The sequence below is a fragment of the Engystomops pustulosus genome, chromosome 9 (assembly GCF_040894005.1).
Source record: "Engystomops pustulosus chromosome 9, aEngPut4.maternal, whole genome shotgun sequence".
NCBI classification, from domain to species: Eukaryota; Metazoa; Chordata; class Amphibia; order Anura; family Leptodactylidae; genus Engystomops; species Engystomops pustulosus.
Window position 1 is genome coordinate 98,628,066 of NC_092419.1, and position 12,728 is coordinate 98,640,793.

Below are 12,728 nucleotides of genomic sequence, written 5' to 3' on the forward strand. Positions count from 1 at the left end.
CAAACACCTACAGGCCACCATCCCAACTGGGAATTGGGTCTACTGAGGCTGTGTGACCCCCCATGTTGAGCCCCTAACTATGTTTCAACATTCAAATCACAACTTTGTACACCGGTTTGTATGGATCACATAGAATATAGGAAAGCTATAGACTGAGATGAAGGGGAACTACAACTGTACAGCAACATGTGAATATCACTTGACACTCATATTACTATATTACTATAGTCCTTCAGTGCTAAATTTCTTACTAGCGCTTGCTTTGGACCTTTAAGGTCCTGGGAGCCTTGTCTGTAACCTGCTGACAAGCTCTTGCCTTAAACTTAGAAGCCCATAGCTAATGAATAAGTGACCAGAGTGTAACATGTCAGCTTCAAACCTTCTGGATAGACAAGTCATAAGTGATTTTTTTTTGGGGGGGAGGGGTGTCGGGTGGTGACCATCAATGGACACTACAGACTGAGGGCACTGCTCCTGTTTGCTTAAAGAGTCATTACTAAACCTTAGTCTAGGATTCTTGATGGAGTTTAACCAGGAGGATTGATCACCCTACAGGGCTCTGTAAGGCGCAGATCCGGATTTCTAGGGTGAATAACCCAGCTTTTCCAGGTTCAGATGCCCTAGAAATCTCCCTGTCTGGGCTGCATTATGTAGTACTGTGTAACAGAACCTAGGAATGGGAATAATTGTGTAATTGTGTAAAATATGTATGTATTCTCTCTTGTTCTTAAACATTTAATGTGGTTTGTTTATATTAATGTATCTATTGTATCTTATACTGAGGTTATGCAGGCTGTTTACTGGCTAGCTCCTTGGAACTTGCCAAAAGGATGAGACCTAGAGTCCATAAGTATAGCTTCAGTGTCTCTGTTCAGAGATTTTTGTGTGAAGACACTACTGATGTTGACTGCAGATGCATCAGAGACGACTCAGCTCCCATGAGAATCATGCAGCCTATGAGGCCACTGGTCCAAGGCTGATGTATTGAATGTCTACCCCTTCAAGCAAGAGATTTACTGCACTTCAGCTAGCCAAATGGGCAGCCATGCATGCAATCTGAGTGGAAAGTTGCACAGCCTGTGTATTGCTGGTGACAAGTCTGTAAAACCTGCAAACAAAGAAACTGAGTTTTTTATCATCTCCATAGGTCCCTGGCTAAGCTGCTACCATCACGGGGCCTCCACCTCGCCATCAGCTGGGACCGGTCACTTACACTGGGAGTCCCAGGGAAAGGTCATTATTAGCTAAAGCCTGGAAAAGCCTCTCCTTGTATCCTAAGCCTTATGAAACACTATGGCTGATACTGAAACTGGAAAACATTCCCCTCCTTCGCGGAGGAGGTATATAGAAAAAAAAAAAGTTGCCGATCTCCATTTAACTTCAGCAATTACTTTGAGCGGATAATTTGTTTTTCTTCTAGAATTGTAGGGGGAGGGGGGGACTTGACCTTCATGGTAACAATTAAAAAGCGTCTTTCATAAAACTGCGCCTTATGTTCTTTAATTATACTCAATGTTGTATTCATCTACATCTTTTATGAGAGAAGACAAAATTCAATTCAGACGTTTTCAGAAGCAGCAAAATAGAAGAGACTGTGCACAGAAGACAACAGAGGGGGGATAACGTGAGGAAGAAGAGGGAAACCTCTGAGACGACCACACAGAATTGTGTAGATGATAGATAAGTTGTGTCATTTATGGGGTGACGTCAAGATTCTACAGCAAACATTAAACCTGCTGAATCTGTCAACCCTCAAAAACGCTTAGAGAAAGTGCAGTACTCCAAAATTTTGCAGTTTTTGGGTTCATTCTGCACCCGAGGGGTTACAAATCAAAACTAATTCCAATACCGGCAGTCCCCGGGTTACATAAAAGATAGGATCTGTAGGTTTGTTCGTAAGTTGAATTTGTATGTAAGTCGGAACTGTATATTTTATCATTGTAATTCCAGCCAGAACTTTTTTGGTCTCTGTGACAATTGGATTTTAAAAATGTTGGGTTGTCATAAGAACCAGGATTAACAATAAAGCTTCATTACAGACACCTGTGATAACTGTTATAGCTGTTTATTGTAGCCTAGGACTAAAGTACAATAAATTACCAACATCCAGAGGTCCGTTTGTAACTAGGGGTCGTATGTAAGTCGAGTGTTCTTAAGTAGGGGACCGCCTGTATTGGAAGAACCTCCCTATACAACCTTATGGCGATGAATCTATTCCATCGCTCTGACCCGGTGTGCAATAAGCTCTAGTAAAGGAAAGTTTTCAGATGGCGCCTACACAGCGAGGACATTTCCAGAAAAAATAAACAGGTTACACTGGGCAGATTTTTTTTTACATTTTCAAAGATATTTACTCAGCTGAGTCCCTGCCGCAAGCCAATGAATACACATCACTAGAAACAGCCCGGGAAGAGTAAGACGCGAGCAGCCGCTTCCAGCAGTCAGACGAGGTCAGCGGAAGAAAACCAATATAGGGCGAGGAGCGTCACCTCTCCTGATGCCCCTTATAACATCTGATTACATAATTGTGTGCTCTTCTGTTAAATACTCCTTAATATTCATAAATACTGCAAATGGGCAACTGGAAGCAACTCTTCTGCTTGTCAACAAGGTGAGATTTAGATTGGAAGGTATCCCCCATGCACAGGATAGGGGGTAACAATGCGATCAGCCATGGTCCAACTGCAGGGACCGCCAGTGATCACAAAAATCTCAATAATGTGTGGAGCGCCAGGTCGAGCATGTGCCCTGCAGCTCCATTCATTAGTATGGGACTGTCTAAAATTGCTGAGCACAGTGCTCCAGTATCTCTTGGCTTTAATTGAAAGAGAATGGGAATGTCAGTAATACCCAAGTGCTGAGTTCTAACACTCTAACACTATTACAGATCACATGCTCATCCTGCTGCTTCATCAATTAGTGAGAAAAGGACTCCCGTTGTCTGGATTCTTGTGACCGGTTCCTAGCAGTCAGATCCTCACTGATCACCTTGTTATCCCCTATTCCAATGATGGCAAACCTTTTAGACATTGAGTGCCCAATATACAACCAAAACCCAGATATTTTTTGCAAAATGCCAATGCGACAATTTAAGCAGTAACTTATTACTCCCTGCTCTGTCACAGGTTTAAATTGTATAGGCACCTAAGGACACAAATACAGTAGAAAGAGGGAGAAGAAGTTTGGATTATCATTGTAGCTTCCTGGGCTGCCTAGGACTGCAAGAGGCCTTGAGTTTTGTCTGGCAAACTCTGCGCAGGGGTAATGGCGCAGGTTGCCCACCACTGTCCTATTTGGTGGATAGAGGATAACATTCTAACTTGGTTCAACCCATTTAAAGTAGACGAGGCAGGAATGACACAGCAATAAAACTAGAAAAAAAAAAATGCAAGACTTGGTATAGTCTACCATGACCCAAGTGACCATTGGCTGCAGCAGAAAAAGCTACTCCGCATGCGCCACCCCTTGGGTGCGCTGTGTAACTGCAGGATTTCTATAGCTACGTAACGTAGACCAGAGAAAGATGGACCTGTCAAGTCAGGATAAAAAGGGAAGGTATTGAGAAGGGGTTATTGAAGGGGGCACGATGAAAACGAGCATCGGATCACTGGGACCCCCAGCAATCACAATATCGGGGCCATTGTGACAAGAGCAGTATAGTGCATGCGCCACCAGCTATGTCTGTGCTCTAATAGTAAATATCATAATTGATGGAGTAACTTTGTTATAGAGCCCACTCCCCCCACCACTAAGCCCACTACACTTATCTGGATGCGGCTAGATGGCAACACATTATATGTGGCTGAAGCCTTCATGATAAAACTAATTAAAGAATGTATTAGGACGATGACTAATTCCCTTTATCTTATCCGACTTGGTTAATTGGACGCACATCACAGGCTGTTTACACTTGCAGAGAGACGTGTAGTTTGGTTTGCTGGCGAGATGAGGTCATTTGGAGAGGTCTGGCCGGGAGCTGCGGCAGGGATATTTGCGAGTGTTAAGAGCCTCTCAATTACAAACAAGTGGCTTAGCAGGAATAAAAGACTTAAATGGAGAGAATTTGTGAATTTTTCCTCAATGACGGCTTATCTGGACTATTCCTGGACCAAACCTGAAGTCCAAGAAATAAAACTGAACAAATATGTATCCGAGAGATTGTCCTTGTCCAGGTGATTGCAGCCGGGAAGTGTAAAATGAAGATAAAGATGGTGTCTGCTGGGAGACAAGTCTGCGGAAGTGGAGCCTTCAAGTACAGTTTAAGGATCCAGAAAGTTAATTTACTGAAGTCTGAACGGTCCACCTAGATAGAAGGGGTTAATCGTGGATGAAAGGAGTTGTACTGCTTGTACCATTTTGATTGATAGAAGGCATTAAAGGGGTTTTCAGAGGCTTCAATATGGTTTGGGGTAAAGAAGTTATTCTCACCACAGCGCCAACCATCAGTTGGTATATGGTGGTGACAGGAGGAGTAGCGCTGGACTGAGGTAAGTGTAACCTGTCAGGCTAGGATCCTGTCAGGCTTTGCTATGGTGGTTTTTGGGCCTCCACTTGACCACTGAAGATCATGGGACTCCACTCCAACCAATGAGTGGCCTCCTCAGACTACGGGACTTCACTTCCTTTGTTGACCCCAAGTTTGAGAAGAACACTCAATCGATGAAGTGTATCCCATGACCCACCAGAACTTCCGTCTAGTTGCAGAACCGAATACCAGAAAAACCATAGAGATACGGGAACCTGGTGCCCGAGTGGGGTAAGTATGCACCCCTAGCCCCTTGGGATTTTTCATGTTCCTGGAAATATCCCTTTAGTATTTTCACATGACCTAGGGCTAATGGTAAAACAATTATGGACCCAAGAAATGCCAAAGCTATGTAATGGGTAGGGTATGGATTTACTCTAAGATTCACTAAGATACATATTCATGGATCCTTTGCCATTGCACCCACCTATCCGCTATAACAATGTTGCTCTCAGAATATCATAAGCCTCTTTCATCTAGAAGGTAAAGAAAGAAAACAGTTTAGGGGTACCCGGTCCAGGTCCTGGGCACATTACTGGGGGTGTATTTTAAGTTCATCCCACATCTCCTGTTTTTAGTTGGTCCCAGTGTAATGTCAATGGGATACTTGTGCAGTGGTAGAGCGAGAGCCCTTTACAAGTGTGGCGCTATCTCCAGCACCGGAATAGCAGGATATAAATACCGCTATAGATCATGCCCAAATACCAGATTGATAAAAATGCACTTAGCTCCCGGCCTCTTATCGGGTTCTGTGTGTATATTGTTATACTCAAACTGCCTTGAAACTAACTTTATCAGAATCCCATGTCCTTGGAGCCTAGTCAGCCGGATTCCCGAAATGCAGAACAATGACAAAACTCTTTCCAAAACTGGACACACAGTGAGGTTTAGCCTTGTCCTTAGAAGCCCCTAATACCACTAGTAAGACCAATAACACCGAACCAAAGCGGATAACGAGGGTGTGTCCACACGTTCAGTTTTTCAGATGCAGTTTTTGATGTCCAAAACAGGATTGGAGTGAAAAGTAGAGGAAGGGTAACTCTTCTCCATGATAATCCACACCCATTATCATCCACACCTGCTTTTGGCTTCAAAAACTGCATCTGGAGTTTCTGCAGGTATTGGCAGACAAATGATCAGCCATGATCCTGGCACTGTATATCTATGGGACTTATCGACAAAAATGTGGTGCACGCCCATTAAACTGGTGCACTAAGTTAATTCACCCACAGGGTGCACCAGATTCATGAAGAAAGTGCTCCGTTCTTCATGAATCAGGTGCACTGTGCACGATAGTGGGGCAAACTGTACGTAATACCTTACTGCCTCACTAATAATAAATGTGGCCGTCTGTGAATATCTTGGCAGGGACTCCTCACAACATGTATAACTACGATGCTTGGAGTCGGGTGCCCCGTTTGTTCACGAAATGCGGCCACTACACGTTCTCATGTGCCTGAGCCCTTACACATATGTAATAATGCAATGTATTCCAAGTTGTACTGTATGACAATTACTTTAGATGTCCTTCGAAAGAGGTCAATAACAGTTTGATGGGTTCCGACATCTTCTACTACCATGGATAAGTGGGGTACAATTGGGGACACCAATATCCGCTCCTCTTCTTTGGTCTCACACATCTATTTCTCAGTGATTACTCAATTACAAGTCTTCTCAAGGTGACCTAATAATGAGAGTGATATTACCGCCCGGTGCTGGTAGATAAGTAAGGGTATTGATCAAGGACAACCAATGGTACTCCATCACCCCCCACCTGCAGCGACACAGGGGTTAATCCCAATCCCCTGGCTGTTTATGGAGCAGTGAGGAGCTGGGAAGCATCTGTATGAAGCACAGTAATTTTCCATTGTCACGGCTTTACGTTGTTTCAGTGCGCAGCGCCTCTGATTATACAGCGCACAGACAGCTTGTAGTTTTGCAAATTAAGCTTTCTTCAATCCTTCCACCGCCCCTCTCCAGCCTCTGATTTGTCTTATTCTTCCCGTGTCAGCGCTCATCCACACTCGCTTCCTTCGTCTTCTATTCCTGTCTAGTAAATGTTTATTTTCTGACAAACTGTTTGCTCTGACAAAATGACACTTGTGGCCTTTCTGCCTCGCCGGAAGCAAATTTAGTTTCCCATATTGTGCATGAACATGAATCTGATGAGCGAAACATTTGTTGTGCCGCGCTTGTATTTCAGCAATATTTTGACATGACGCTCTATTGAGTTGTCTTACATGAGGAACTGCGTTACATCGCCACCTAGTGGCTAAACTACTGAGAAAAGCTGAGAACTGTCAACTTGGGGGGGCAAATTACATCTTAAAAATGACGTGTTGGCAGCAGGAAAAATGAGCAAGGATCTGACCAACCCTGACAAGGGTCAGAGAGGCTTCAATAAAGTTGGTCTTGTAGATTGCCTCTGGTAAAACCAAAAGTTGTGGGACAACCAGTGAACAGGTGGTCAGGTCTAAGAGTCCTTACTGTATTTGCGGGGGGTGGGGGTGGGGGGTGGGGGGGAGTTACTTACATCTCACAAGAACTACAGGATGTGTAGCAAACTACATAACTACATGGAGCCAGACGCCTCAGGATACCTTCATACGTCTTGAAGATACTTGGCCAGGTCATAGGGGCAGCAAAAGGAGAACTTACTTAAGGCAAAAGATCTAGGAGAATCAGATTGCAACAAATTTGATATTTCGATATATCAGTTTTGTGATACTAGATGTGTTCTAGTCCTGAGGAACAATGGACTCCTTTTATTATAAGTATATATTCCGTGATAGTGGAAATATAGAGTTATAAAAGTTATCATAGTATCATAGTATATAAGGCTGGAAGGAGACATAAGTCCATCAAGTCCAACCTTTAAGAATTAAATAAATGTTTTATCCCCATAACCCGTGATATTTTTTCTCTCCAGAAAGTCATCCAGGCCCCTCTTGAACATGTACATAGAGTCCGACATAACAACCTCCTGCGGCAGAGAGTTCCATAGTCTCACTGCTCTTACAGTAAAGAACCTTTGTCTATGGTGATGGTAGAATCGCCTCTCCTCTAGGCGTAGAGGATGCCCCCTTGTCCTGGTCACAGGCCGAGGTATAAAAAGATCTTTGGAGAGATCCTTGTACTGCCCATTCAGGTATTTGTACATTGTAATGAGGTCTCCCCTCAGTCGTCTTTTTTCTAAACTGAATAATCCCAAATTTTTTAATCTGTCATTGTATTCTAGTTCCCCCATTCCCCTAATAATCCTGGTTGCTCTCCTCTGCACCCGTTCCAGCTCTACTATATCCTTTTTATACACTGGTGCCCAAAACTGTACACAATATTCTATGTGTGGTCTGACGAGGGATTTGTAGAAGGGCAAAACTATGTCTTTATCATGAGAATCTATTCCTCTCTTGATACATCCCATAATTTTATTTGCTTTAGCAGCAGCCGCCTGGCTGCTATATCCTGTGGCGCTCAGGCTACGTCACCTGAGCGCCTTGGGGAGCCTCGAATTTTAATCTATGCTCACCTCATGTAGCGCTAGCGCCCATCACCTGCTCTACGCACTCAGGGGGTGGTGGGGGGGATCACTTGCGCTACTTAGGGAGTACATACATTAACTTAATATACTATGTTATGGGTGGTCTTCAAGAAAGGGGTGTCATGCTGTAGGTTCTCGGACCACACACTAGGTACCAACACAAGGGGGCTTATTTACTAAGGGACGGCGGATCGCACTTTCGTCAGTTTTTAGACATTTTCTGGATTTCTGCCGCTGTGACAGATATTTAACCGAGGATTGTGTTGCACGCGATCGGATTGTGGAGCAATTGCGCCGGCTTTCATGCAACAGAAATCGATGGAAGGGGGGGCTGGACGTCGGACGACCCGACTGATTCGGACTGAGCGCAGGATTTAATATTCAAATTGTGTTGCAACCAATGCACTGATATACACTAAGAAGAAGAAAGTGAACTCCGGCGGACCTGAGCGTGGGAAGCAACAGATGCAGGAAACCGGGCGCACAATCTTAGTGAATCGCAGCAGAGTTCATTCTCGTCGGACAACGCACATCGGGGAACTCACCAGGGACGGGTAAGTAAATGTGCCCCTATGTGCGTGATTTACAAGCCAAAAATCGGTGGTGTAGAGTTGGACTAGACAGTCTTAAACCTCACCAGATTTATCGCTAAATGATACATTTGTTGCAGTTTAAGACTTTTAGATACTTTTGGCAAATCTGCCCCAATGTATCAACTTTACATGGAGTGCTCCTTTTAGAATTATGAGTGTAATTGGCTTCAGCGCTTCTGTATTGTAGCGCGGCCTCCAGGATGATGGACATGGCTGTGCACCAGGGGATACGTGGTTGGGCGGAGGTAGGTCTCACTTCTATTTCCAAACCTTTGTGTGTGAAAGTTTCTGTCCTGGCTCCAGTAATAGGCATTTACAATAGACTTCCACAGCACATCCCGGAGGATCGCCGTCCACGCAGCGGCGGCTGACAGCTTGTTTAATTATGTCGGTGAACTAAAACGAGAGCGGGGACGTGTTGTTGTTGTTGTCCACCCGTGCAGAGCCTTATAATTTCGTTTGCCATGCAGCCTACTCGGTGTCAGTGTCATTTTGTCATCTACGATAAACAAGTTCCCCTGGCGGCGCCGTTACCCTTAAGGTTTGCGGTTGTTATCGGCCTTCATCTCGGCTGAGATGTGGAATTAGTAGGATATTTTTTCCACACTGCAGAACATGTCCGTGTCAGCGCTTAATTCAGTCATGACACTTTGTAACGTTGTGGGGGCCTGGAAAGTGATGGAGGTAGCGTCTGTCTTTCCCTGGGGAAAATGTCATAAATCATGTACAGGACGGGAGTCGAGTTTTGATTTAGCATTTTATTTTTTGTCAAATGTTACTTTTCAGAGAATAACACCTCCCAGTCACTGAAACGGTGATTAATTGTAAAATTTAGCAAGTCCTTGTGGCGGAGCGCGGGTGCAGTGTTCTGGGTGGGAAATGACAAGTAAATGGTTCAGCACACAAGACCCGGAGGGAAAACTGAGATGAATGTGAGCTATGGCTGTGGTCGGCCATGGAAGAATACGGTCACTGCGGCACCAATGTGCCCTAATACCGGGGGGGTGTAACCTGAGTGTAGGGGTGTCATCTCACTTGGGGACGGGAGTCTTAGGCCATAAAGTGACTCTTGTCAGTGATTTGCATAAGAAGGAACAAGGATCCAGAATAACATAATAGTTGACAATTAAAACCTATTTTCAGTCTTTTCCGAGGAGTTGGAAGGTTTCACCTCTATTCCTGACTTTCAATGCCTTCTATGACTCTCAGCGACATTCTGGGCGCAGCGGAGAGAGGTCATTAATTATCCTACAAGTGGCGCCAGTCCAGCTCTGGTAGGAGCTCCAAGAACCCTCTCAGGCAGGAAGCGCCAGGGGTGCCTCCGAGCGCTCAATGTCATTGGCTTGCCCGCAGATGACACATTCACATGTAAATTTTTTTTCCGGCTGACTCGGAGAACTTGGATGTGCTCAGTCACAGAGGGGGAAATGTTCCACCACCCGTCATTCAAAGGGAAAATGAGCGGACGGCTAAACAACGCTAAGGGAAGACAGTTTTTGAATTTTCCTTTTGCAAATGAAAAATGAGGAAGAAAAAAAGTAACGCAAGAAATATTTCCTTCACTGGAGAAATTTTAATAGCACTTATTATGGTTATCCCTTATCCAGAAGATAGGGGACAACTAAATGATCTATGGGACTGGGGCTTGTACCATCACCGATCTAGAATAAGGACCCCAATTTTTTACAGGTTGAGCATACGTTCTCCAATACATAAATTGGGGACACCTGGCCGGCATGGATCAGGCCTGTTCCACCAGTACCAAGTGACCGTGACCCATTCGAGCGCTAGGCTGCACTCAAGCCAGCCACTCTGGTACTAAGATAATCCAGCAGCCCCCAAGCCCAAAACATCAGGCCCTGATTAGGGGTGTTGCAACATCTATGATATAGGTGGTTGAGCCTGTGGAATCCATCTTTGAAGCCGGCGCTCGGTGATCCGCATATACCGCACCATAATAGGTATATACCTTCACAGTGGGAACTAAGCTGATGATAAGATTATATATCAGGGCCTCATAGGTCTCAGCGTGAGGTCTCTGTAATGATCCATACATGACAATCCACACTCATCTCGGAGGTCGGATGTCCTGCTGTTCCGCCAGCATCGCCTCTGTATGCTTTGATCCGAGCACCATGTAAGGCACAATCCCCCTGAATCACACTGTCCCCATGTAGTACAAATAACGTAATGACTGCTATAAGACACACTAGTCCTCAGTGTAAGGTGAGCGCTCGCTGGGATGGTCACACTGCTCTGCCTGTGTTCCTCCTCAGGTCACACTAGGGCAGTGTAAATAATGATGCATTTACCCAACGTACGTGGTGATAGACGTCACCAGGTCCTGAGCCCAGCGGTGATGGGAAATGTATTATATAACCTGCAGCGAGGCCTGGGATGTGCAATTGCATCAAGTAATGTTAAGATGAAAACCTTCATATCATCGCAACAAAGCAGCAAATACTCCCGAAATATAATGTCTCCTGTCACTTCTTCTAAGCTTCTCTTTGATTAGTGGGATGACCATAAAGGCACCCACTATTGCCCCCCAATTAGGAGACAGAAGCCAGGCTCCCATAATGGAGCAATGTATATTGCAAAATATGTCATCTCACAGCATCAGAGGAAGTTTCGGCACACACTTCTGCAAAGTGTAACAGCCTGTGAATCCTCAGCACAGAACGGCTCTGGTGACTTCCTCCCAGAGCCATTCAGACATATTAGCATAGTTTTTAAAGTTGATTTTAGAAGGAAGGAGGCCACAGATAACAAATATAAGAAGATTAATAGCGCAATCACGGTGCCTGGATCTATGAGTTAACAAAGCCCATTTATCTTCTGTCTTGTCCCACCACAGCACCAGGTGCCATATTGGGTTTCTAATATAATTTAATCTGCCTATGCTCCTATCATTTAACTACCTGTAAATGCACCGTTAGAAACCACCCAGGATCACAGTAATTCCTACTTGATCCTGGTTCTTTGCAGCACCTTTGCACTTTACTGCAGTGAAAACTATGTTTATTTTCTGGACCCTACTAAGGATGATATGGGGGGACAGTGCTGTATTGAAACTTCTGCACCGGACTTTGCAGATCATATCATATCAGACAATGGACAATTGTTTTGCCTGAAACTACAGATACGGCCTGACATCACAATACAAACACATATACCACAAATACATAAACCAATCATTTTGCCACAGAAGGGGTTTTACCTTTCTGCCCAGCCATGTCTATGCAGGACCCTCTTTCGGGAGAACAGTCTCTCTGTCTAGTTTTATCAAGTAGTGACTGTAATAAGGGATCTCTTCCCTGCGCTGGCTGGATAAACAATCCGCTCGGAGAACACGCTGTACTTGTGTTTAGAGCAACCAAGACCTTGGAAACCCTGTCAATGCTGAAAGCTAATCAATGAGGTCATTATAAGGTGTAAGAGGCAAAACAAACAGCGCGATTAACACCTTGTTCACACTACACGCACAGCACTGGACAACAGCCATTGTGATGCCAGGATCCGACAGAATTAGGAAGAACTAACTTTAACTATGCGAAAAAATGATTACCATATAATATTTATCATAAGGGCAACTTATAGATCAGTATCTATAGATCACTTATCAATATGTCACTTTGTCATTAGAATTATCTGCTGGGGAGTTTCAGTCGGATTTTCTATTTATGTAAATGCACATGAAGATATGAAGGAACATTTATCATCATCATCATTGGAGATGCACTTGGAGAGCCCATGGTCTGAGGTGGTTGGATTATTCTAGGTTAAGATCTCTTTAATCTGTCTCCCATAGGGAGAAACTCATATAAATAAGAGAAACTTTAACCATCTGTTTGATTCACTGATATAAAGAACAGTCATTATAAAGATGTATAACTTTGATTTAGGGACAATTTCAGGAATTAGGCTACCCCTTAAAATGAGGCTCTCCCCAGTCACCATTGAATTGTTACTCTATTACATGAAGGTAAAGACCTCAATAATCCAGAACTGAAGAAGACACAGTATATAAGAGGTATAAAGCAGATGATGTGGATGATGGAGAGCGCAG

The 12,728-nt window shown here is 44.2% G+C and overlaps 1 protein-coding gene across 7 annotated transcripts in view; it reads right to left on the reverse strand.

Annotated features, from left to right (window-relative positions):
- Positions 1-12,728, reverse strand: part of GPSM1 (G protein signaling modulator 1) — a 290,121-nt gene that overhangs the window by 89,903 nt on the left and 187,490 nt on the right. The window lies entirely within an intron of this gene.